The sequence below is a fragment of the Perca fluviatilis genome, chromosome 17 (genome assembly GCF_010015445.1).
Source record: "Perca fluviatilis chromosome 17, GENO_Pfluv_1.0, whole genome shotgun sequence".
Classification (NCBI taxonomy): Eukaryota; Metazoa; Chordata; class Actinopteri; order Perciformes; family Percidae; genus Perca; species Perca fluviatilis.
In genome coordinates this window covers 7709579-7720339 of record NC_053128.1, presented here as the reverse complement: position 1 = coordinate 7720339, position 10761 = coordinate 7709579, and the positions used below count along the sequence as shown (strand labels likewise).

The following is a 10761-nucleotide window of genomic DNA, read 5'->3' as shown; positions in this document are numbered from 1 at the left end:
AAAAACATGTGATTCAAAACTTAAAAATTTTTAGGCAACCGATTGCCTCACTTACATTAAGTTTAACTAACTTAATATATCTTAAAGTCGTGAACGTCTGCTTTTGAACAGTTACATGTTAAAATGAAATAGAAAAACATTTATAAATTAAAATAAAAATAATTTTAAAATATACTTATATACTTTAATTGTATATTAAATAAATAAATAAATTTGAGAGATTTTTAAGAAGAAAAACTCAAAATTCTCTGATCCTATCCTTCCAAATGTGTTCCTGGTCACTTAAACGAACACGCGACTTAATGGGACTTTGTCTTATTCACCGTATCCTCCAAAAGTTAGAGAAGTCCATAAATACCCTTCTCATCTCAGTGTGTGTTGTAACTCTGTCTGGCGCACCCACTGCTAGCCTAGCTTAGCACATGTTGTACAAATCACAACATGTAAATAGGAAAATGTTGGCGTTATTTTGTCACTTATTAGGAGCATAGATGGAGCCAGATACCTCCAGGATCTGTGCTAAGCTAGGCATGGGTTCGTCAGACAGAGATACGACACGCACAGAGATGAGAAGCGTATGTATGGACTTCTCTAACTCTGGGGGATACTGTGAATAAATCCCAATAAGTACCGTATTTTCCGGACTATAAGTTCGCACTTTTTTTCCTACTTTGGCTGGTCCTGTGACGTGCGACTTGTATATCAAAATATATATAATTTAACATGTTTTTAAATGTTAATTCATACTGAACACATTACCATCTACAGCCGCAAGAGGGCGCTCTATGCTTGTGACAACTAGAATGCTGCTCCTAAAGACAACTGAGAAAGAGAAAAGAGATAAACTGCAGGTAGTAAAATATGCGGCCGAAAACGGTAATTCGAGCAGCAGAAAGAAAGTTTGAAACCAGGGAGAAACTTGTGAGGGACTGGCGAAAGGTGACTCTTATGCAATGAAGAAAACAAAGAAAGCTAATCGGCTAACTGTCGGCGGAAAGCAAGATGGCCAGAGCTGGAGGAACGAGTCACACATGGGTGCTTGAACAACGTGCTGCTGGGAGAGGCTTGTCAACGGTGCAGTTAGCTCGCTACCGTCCGCCCTGGTAGTTGTTCTGTGTGCTATTGTATAGTTTAATAACTGTTAATGTGTTACGTTAACATACCGGACACCTACCGTATTCAGCCTGTTGTTCTGGGTGCGTATTGTGTAGTTTTGGATTTTGTGAAATACATTTCTAAATAAATGCGACTTATAGTCCGGTCGCGATTTATATATGTTTTTTCCTCTTCATGACGCATTTTTTGACTGATGGACTTATACTCGGAGCGACTTATAGTCCCGAAAATACGGTAGGCATGTTTCTTTAAGGCCCTAGGAAATAAATATTTATCACACATTTCTGATATTGACCAGACAACTAATCAGATAGTCAGGAAAATAATCGGAGTAATCAAAACAATAATACCAAAATGAAGTTATCGTTGTTTACAGCTATAAAAGAAAAAACACTGCTTTTGGCTTCCTTGCTAATTCCTGAGTAAGGCGACAGGGCAGCAATTTGGATGAAATTTCAAATATTCTATAGAGTTTAAGAACATTTTCACTTAAAACTCTAAAATGTAAATGTTTTACAAACCATATCAAATGCACAGTGAAATGTGAGTCATCTTGCGCGCCCACAATGGTTAAGAAAAACATTAAAACATACAAAACATTAGCGTTACTTTTGCATTATATTAATGAGAACAAAGGCATATTGAGTAGTTTGGGCCTATTGGCTGAACACCTGCAGTAGTGCAGTAACTTTTTGAGGCATTATTTAGACAAAAGGAGATAACTTTGAACTAGCCTTTTATAATGCTTTACCCTGCAGCCTTTTTTTCAGATGAGTTTCTACATCATTAATTCATTCTTGAGGGTCTGCAACCTCGGGGATAGTTTACCACTTTCTAGACCAAGTTAAATCTTTAGAGTGAATTCAAAAGTGTTGGTCAGTGCTTTGGGATAGCTGAGGTGTAGTGCATAGATCACTCCACAGATTACCAGGAAGGCATCGCCAAGTCTGGGAAGGCGGCCCACGCGCATCACTTTCAATGACGACAGTGATTCTCACAGGGTGGTAGTGGACTGGACTTGCGTCATGGTCACCGATGAAAGTAATGAGGCCCACTGCAACACCATCAAGCTCTGGCTCATCAGACTCATCCTGAATGAATGAAAAAAGAGATACTAATCACAAACTAACACATGGAACAGAACAGATGACATAATTTGTCTTTCCTTAACCAAGTCCCATTGAAATCCAATACCACTTTTACAAAAGAGACCTGGGTCTCATTGTAAGAGTTGAAAAACATAAGATCCATGTTCTGCACACATGAATCAGCCAAAATACCAGAGAATCTAAGTGCTGACTGAAACCAAGGACATTTACAAGAAAATGTTTTACTGAACATTGAATAAAATGTTAGTATTTACAGGTTAGATAATACACAGCAGAATCTGTTAGTGACTTAAGGAGACTCACTGTGCAGGTTCTTAAACATCCAGAGACGTCCTTACGCAGATACACAGGAAGGACGTGGAGAACAGTAGTGGCTTGGTGTGTATGTCATGGATTTCCTATTCAGATAAAAACAGAATTGCATATACTGAAGAGTTTACATAAAGCTGATTTTAAACAGTCCAAACAGAACATATGTCCACAAATAACCTGTTAACATCTTTAATGCAATCAGACAAATGGCAAACAAAGTGGACTAATTGCAAAAGTCAAAAGCCATTTTCAATCATTGAACCTGTTCAATGTTCTACTGGTTCAACCTATGAAATGTGTAAAAATCTATTTACCTGTTCATCGTGGATTTTTTAAATTTCAGCCAGAGCATCTGCTGTCTTCCCAGTTTTTGATGCCTTCCGTCTGAATAAGGTCATCAGTCGAGGAAGATAGCGGTCAAGCTCAGCATAGCACGTGTTGGGCAGGTTCTGATTTGTAATCCGCGGAACTCTGCATACAACTACATAGAAATAACAGCCAGAGGAGAATACAGCAACAACACTTATTAAAAAAAAGTTCAATTTGAAGAATCTTGCACACATTCATAAAGCAAAAATATCAGCCAAATGAGTAAGAATCACAATTTTCACTTTAAAAGAGAGAGCTGATCCATATTACCTCAGACTCTATTTTAAGAGCAGGCCAGAGGTCCATGAGGTCGTTCACTGGTGGGCAGGACATCACTATGGTCTGTCGGCTAGGGGAAATGTGGTCTCCATCATCTTTCTAATGAGGGCCGTTTCTTCTCAGTCTTCTTCAACAATTTTGCCAGCAAATACAAAGTTAAGTAAAAATATGATTAGTAGTATTCGGGAACGGAACACATTCATTATTTGTTGACTTAAATACAGCAAAAACACTTTATTTTGATCAAACAGGCAAGTAGAAAAACAATGATGTGTGTATGTGGAGTGCGTATGATTTTGGGGGTTACCACACTAAAACCTTGTCTGAGAAAAAACAACAATTCAAGTTATTGGTATTTAGAGGGCGGGAGGGGGGGTGATAGAAGAATTCACATTCATTGGATTACCTGGTATCGTTATCACATCTCCAGTTATCTTCCTTAACTTCTTGAAACTGGAACAGCAAGATGCAAAGGCATAAACTGATCTGAAACTGAACAATTAAAAGATTCAAAGAGTGTCAAATTATAAATACTTCCATTTATAAATGTTCCCTGTTAATGATCTTTTCATTTAATCCCCATAAGTGTCAAGTTACTAAAGCCATCAAGCAAAATTAACATTACTGTAAAGAAAAGCAGCCACACTTGAACCTTAGTGCATGGTTAATCAACAATAATACCATTTCTACAAACCAAAGCTTTACTGTTAAGGGTTTTTACTTTATTCATCTTTGTCATGAAAAGCAGCTTGCCTCCAGCAGGGTCGTTTGTTTTAAAACCGAGGCAACACAAGTAGGCAGGCACGGGCAGTTGACTCGTTCTGTTAACAGCAATCTCCGTGTCTCAGACAGTCTGCTCACACAGAATTTAAAACTAGCGTCCCTAGAAGCTACACAGAGAGCGCGGACTTGCAGTGTAGGAACTCAGTTTGAGGCGTTTATGCTCTTTTGTGCACTATTGAAAGTTTCCAGCAACAAAAAACTAACTATCGCATACGAGGTGTCTGTTAGTGCTTCTACTAACAACTAATTTTCTAACACCACCTTTAAGCGGGGAATGAGCGTGTGATTACTAGATTCATCCGTCGTCAAATTCTTCAGGGAGTCGGTTAGTGGTAGCTAGGTCGCTAGTTGTGCTGCTGGAGTGCGTAACGTCAAAGTCCTTCTAAATAGTCTCTGGTAACGTTATTGGTCGCGCGCTAAGTGGCTAGCTAGCTCTTTAGCAGCTAACCTATATCTGACAAGTTGCCAATCCCTACAAGACTCCCGTGATAAGCCAGTGAAGGGCGGGGGCTTGGAGAAGGTCTACGCTCTCTGAGACAAACACATACAAAATGTATAAAAGAAGTAAAAGCGAATGAATATTAACATTCAAAACTTACAGTAAGTCCAGTGAGCCTGATTGCTGCTGCGTAGGTAGTTTCTGCAACCCTACTGTCTGCTGCTTCCCGCCTTGCTGCGTTGTTCAAACTTTTCTTCTTCTGTGTTTTTCCAAAGAGCGGTAAGGAATCAGTGTAGTGTGCAAATTAGCGCCACCTTCTGCTTCGCAGGTTGAATCAGAGATTAACTCTCCATACAAAATTATCCCTGCAGCTGCTTAAATAAAAATAAAAAGAATATATAGGCTACATTAAACTGATGAAGCAAAAAATAAATACATTTTGTCCTTCACTAATGTCTAATGCATTTCAGACCATTTGCTATTGCAATTTATTTATTATGATCGATTTTACTTATTTGGTAAAGCACTTTGAGATTTTATTGTATTTTAACATGTGCTATATAAATTCAGTTTATTTTTAAATCATCCCTATTTTAAACAATAGAAATAACAGGACTTTATCATTCTTAGTATGTTATTACTCAATTCTATTACATTGTACTTAAGTTATGTTTTTAAGTTATGCTTACTTATACACAAAATAGTTCCATTTAATCAAAAAATATTAGTTAACAATACTCAAAAAGGAAGAACATGTTACACCAACTTGACAAAATTAAGTTAGTAGAACTTGTTCTAAAACTTTGAGTATACACTACTTAATCTATTTAATTACTTTGAACGTTCGGGTTTACAGTGTAGTGTTGCAACAACTTGTTTCACAGCCTGAATATGAAAACTCTCTGCTTCTGGGGGAATTTCTGAGTCTCAAGAGTCGGCAAATCTGCCATATTCTGCTCTGAATGTCAGGTAATTGCAGTTTAAAAAACACTTCCCTGTGTTTTTGGTTTTGCGCACAACTAGGCAGCCGAAATTGTATTGTGAACCCAAATTGATATATACGGGCCGGGTCTAAATCTGCAACGGACCGGATTTGGCCCGCGGGCCTTAAATTTGACACATTCTAGAAGAATGGTGACGTAGTGACTACTCACAGGGCCAGTTGGTCAACACAATCCCATTAACTGGTTCGTATGATATCGTATGGAAACGTATGCACAACAATTCGTATGATATCCTACGAAACGGTCATGTGAGGATCGGTCACATGACAGTTAAGTTTAGTGGTCCTTGCAGTTAAATTTAGCCGAGAAAAAGTTACTGTGAGCCGGCTACAGAGCTCCGTGAGGTCCCGGTAATTTAAGCGGCCGTTGCAGTTGAGTCATGTGGTGTCAGGAGTGAAGTTTAGGCACCAAAAGGACTAGTTAAGATAAAAAGCAGCAGTCAATGTAGTGTACGCAGCAACAAATAAGTGGAATACATACGAATTACAGTGCATTACTTTTCGTAGCGATATGCACGAATGGTTCATGAGATCAGCCTGAGTTGGTGTAGTAGCTGTAGCTACCGTAGTGAACACACCAGCCAGCAGGGCTGTGAAAATTGGCCAAAAATGACTTTCGAATATCCCTTCTTAAAAAAAAAAAAAAAAAAAAAAAAGACTATATACACACTCAGGACTTGAAGTTAACTTTTTGACCACCAGCCACAGTGAGTTTTTATCAGCCAGTGTTTTTTGCCTCATAAAGGTGAAAAACAGGAATTGCTGTGTCTCTATGATCCTATCCTCTCCTATTCATGGTAGCCTAGGGGCCCGGTGTTGGCTCTTTACACCACTGCATATAAGAGATGACATGACAAAATCAGGAGTAGCCTACGCGCACCACAACAACAACAAAAACACTGGTGAATGCACACCATAACACATGAAAAAACACACAAGGGCAGTCCATACAGGATTTCAGTCTATTTTTGAGATTGTTGCGGCCCAAAATGCCTGATTTCGCAGGAGCTTTTGTAAAAGATTGCGATAAAAGTTGCAATGTCTTTTGTATAGTTCTTTAAAAACAAAAAGGAAACTTGTTTTGGGGAGAATAATAATTATTACTATTAATTAATAACTCTGGGCTGAGATTTCCTAGGAACCTTACCAAAAAGGCTCAGGATGCTGCAAATGTTGGTATAATATGAAAATGGCTGGTGGATTTAAGACAAAAAATTTATAATTTATTGAATTAATCAAATTTGAACATATCTGTCACTGTCAGTGGCTTGTTGATCTTTACATTGTAAGTTAATTTCCTATCCTGGCCTGGTACACACATTCATACGGTTTAATAAAGTACTTATTGGACTTTAACTTATCATTGCACTTACAATAACGAACGTAGCTGTCCTCAATTTAAGTCATCCTGTACGTCTCATCTCCGGTTTTTCCTGCATCCATCGTGTGTGACTGTGTGTGTGTGTGTGTGTGTGTGTGTGTGTGTGTGTGTGTGTGTGTGTGTGTGTGTGTGTATGTGTGCACGTCAGTCGCGGGGGAAATGGAGCAACAGCCCAGGACAGGCTTGAAACGGCAGCAGCTTCCAGCGACTTTATAGTGAAAAAACGTTACAGCTTAAAATGATGTTAAAATGTCTACATGTTGGCAGGACGGTCTGAAATGTTTTGCACGGCCTTTCGCTGTACGTTTTGTTGGTAAATGTGAGATGTTCGAGTCACACACGTCTCGTCTTCCTAACAGAAACAAGGAAATTAATTTAACCCGTTCTCACTACTGCTTGGTCAGTGGCTGCACGTGGGACTGCTGGGTTGTCGCGAGTAATGAAAATGCAATAGTGGGGCCCCGGCTGTCAATCAATGTCTTCCAGTGATGCCCTGATTGGTCTTGGCCCGTAAGCAACCGCGTACCCTGCTTACCGATAGTTGCGCGTCTGAATCACTCAATTCTCATTAGCTACCTGCCAATGTGGCAGGTAGATTGACAGTGTTATTGACAGTGATTGTTACAGTGTTAATTTCATGCCCTGTACACACTATAGCAATATATTAGAATGTCTAATTTTACACATTATGTCCATAGGAGGGCAAAACAATACAACGGGAGACAACAACAATGGTTATTTATTATTGATTTAGAGTCACACCAAGATGAATGTGGTCAATTAGAGACAATATGGATCAATAACCAGTATGCTAAAGAAACATTTCACTCATCTCATGAAGAAGGGACGAGTGAGGTTTTGTTTTAAGCGGCAACAGAGAAGATATAAAACACAGTAGCCGCATTCGTACGAGGCATTTTTTTCCTTTACAATTAAATTCATGTAAATGAGGATTCTCACGTGATAGCTTAATAAAGTTTATTTTAAGGTGTCCTGTTTACATGCTCCACAGTCACTGCAATGACAAAGAAGGGTCCTGTCAAAAAATAAATAAAAATTCCACCAAGTTTAAACATTGAACACCCGGAGTTATTACCGTTACCTCCAGATTCAGACAATGTTTTCCAAGCCTGTGCCGTTACGCCATCCTGGTCGCACAGAATTCCGTGAAATGATCACGAACTGTTAACAGAGCATTACGTGGCGATGGCACGGAATGTGTGAAAGTTCCTTGCGGCCACCACGGAAAACAATGCCAATGGAAAGTCAATGGGAAGATGACGTAGAATTAAGATCGACTACGGTAGCGAGTAGTATGTAAGGCCGAAATTCCGTGGAAGGAGGTTGGTTTGGGTGGTGGGTGGGTCAAACACAGGACTTTCACCCAGGAGACCGGGGATCGTGTCCCGCGTGTCAAGTTTCCTAAAGTCGCTTTCTTCTTTTCCGTCCCCGTTCTTCCCGCGTGTCACAGAACCGTAAGCCCACCCCCATTTCCTTAACTTAAGGGGCCATGTTTATTTAACGGAATTCTTCTGCGGGCCCATCACGGAATGTTTTGCGATTCCGTGAGACTGCCACAGATTTTGAGTTAAGGGGGCCGTGTTCATTTCACGGAATTCTGTGAGATCAGGTTGGTCAGTGTAGGAAAAGATGCGACCGATTCTACTCCGGCTCAAATGGAGTCTTTTTGACTCCACCGGTCACACAAGTTTTCCCCTTTAATTTTGTGTTCGTTGAATGGCAGACCAGGAAATGAATACTCAGGATTCGTTCAGTTAAACTATAACAATCTTTAGTAAAATGATATTGCAAGCAGACAATCACATGCATGGATCAGCCGCTCCTTCAAGACTTTCTCACCCTAGCCACCAACAAAGTCTCTCCGGGTCTGACACCGAACCTTCCTTTTCCCTTTTCTTTTATTCATCTTCAGGTTCTGTAATGGCAAAAATTACATTTAAGCATAATTCCTTATATTTTTATGTTTTATTTCTACTTTAATTCTCTCACAAATGCTGAAAGAGTTTCTCATTCCCACATGCAGATTTTGATTCTAACCTTGTGAGACGTCCAGTCTCCCATTTTCCCATGCCAGTTAAGATGTAACTGGGGGGTGAAAGTCGTACCGGGACGAGGAGGCGAAATGGCTCCAAGATGTCGCTTGTATTTCTCTGATTGTCTTCATGTGTATCAGATTGCCTGTAAGAACTGTAGCGTCATAATTATCTAAGTGCGTGTGTGCTGTCACTCTGAAGATGCATATAAGCCTGGTGTTCTGTTCACTCATTTGAGAAACTGACTCCACACTGGGCTGCGGCCTTTTGTGAAATCATGTTGCTCCTATATTTGCAAATATATCTTTTTTAATAAAATACAAAAACCCAACTTGGTGTTTAGTCTCAGTCTGTCTTATTTGTTTCAATTTACTAAACTCTGAAATTTCCCCCCCTGCTGCAAAGGAAACTTCCATAACAGTTCCTCCTCCCGCCATTGCGTCTGGGCCGCCAATTGGTTGGATATCCCTCAGACTTTCTGTCTCCGAGAAGATAGCGAAGTTGCGCGCTAGCCTTGGGATCGCTCTCATTCTCTTCTTCTCTCATGGCCTAAAGATTGTCTTTTTTACTTGAAGATATTTCATTAGGTGCATTCTGTTCCAAATGTTTATCAAATTTATCAGGAGCACTTTTGCTCCACTAAATTTGAACACGTCTTATCGTACACATGCCAGACAGGAGGAGACAGCGAGGCCATCCCAGGCTACAGGACATTCTTATTCTAAAGCCAATATATTTCTACATCACGCACATCACCAGCCGCAATGCAAATGACATAATTGAGCTAGAGTGTTTGGAGTTGCCAATTTCATCGTCGGTTGACCAGCTAGCCATTTTGTCGGACTGAGTTAGTGGCAGAGAAGAAGGCTGACTTTCCCCTAACTACTCTGCGTCAGTGTGAGGAATACTGCTGAGTTATTTCCTTGTGGATGGTCCGCTGGTTGGAAAGTGGGCGCCACACGGTCAACAGTTTGACATAGGTGTCTTCATCAAGAGGGTACCAGCAAGCCTAACCAGGTTGTTAAATCCACTCCCATTATATTCAATCCCTGCAATTGGAAAGCCTATTGAACGTGTAATCATCGACACCACTCCAAATCAGGACACACTGACTCCGCACATTATAGCCAAGGCAGTGTTAAAAGCATTGACACCGTTCATCTCGATATTTTACACACCCACAATAAGACAGTCCGACCACGGTATTAACCTTGCATACAATTTGTTTCCTCAAGTGCGTAAAAAACACGGCATCATCAATGTTCCATGCGCAGGGGGGCCAGGGCACACTTGAACATCTCCACCAAACGCTGTGAGCTTCCCTGTGGAGTGTTTGACACCCATATGCAGAGGCTTGGGGAGTAACGGAATACATGGAACTGTGTTACGTAATTCAAGGCCGTAGCCAGCCTAGTGGAAGGTTTGGAAGTATTAGTAGGTGAAAGTATTTACTACAATCTTGTCAAATTGCTTACCAAGATCACGTACCACCTTTTTTAGTCCAAACGCATGCACGCACGCCTCAAACATTTTGCTATGAGTGCATGAAGTTAGTAGTTAGTAGTTGTTGATACATTAGACGTTAGATTGTTACATGTTGCGTGCCAGTTAACACATTCACAGAGGTGGTGCTTTAAACAAGATTAGGGCTTCGGTTTGGTTTAGATCATTTTTATTTGAGCTGGATTCTAATTATTGGCTGTCATTATTTTAAAAGACACAAAAAACTAATTAACAAAAAAGAAGAAAAAAAATTTGACTTAATCTAATCTTTCGAACCACCCGAACCCCATCTGTCTATGGGCCTGTAATTAGGATTGAAAAACTGTATTTTGTTTATTTAGCACATTACTACTTCACCCCTTCCGTTACCTTTCACAGTAAACTCTTCACCAAGAGACGACTCAACAAAATAG

At 40.0% G+C, this 10761-nt stretch overlaps 1 long non-coding RNA gene across 2 annotated transcripts; it reads right to left on the bottom strand.

Annotated features, from left to right (window-relative positions):
* Window positions 1-3293: 3293 nt before the first annotated feature.
* LOC120545009 lies at window positions 3294-4720 on the bottom strand. 2 transcript variants are annotated; one of them, XR_005636613.1, is made up of 3 exons: window positions 4568-4720; window positions 3592-3677; window positions 3294-3312 (listed from the first exon to the last, which is right to left on the bottom strand). It is a non-coding gene; the product is annotated as an uncharacterized LOC120545009 (long non-coding RNA). The 2 variants fall into 2 exon arrangements; XR_005636614.1 differs by having other exon boundaries at window positions 3297-3309.
* Between the last annotated feature and the right edge of the window lie 6041 nt (window positions 4721-10761).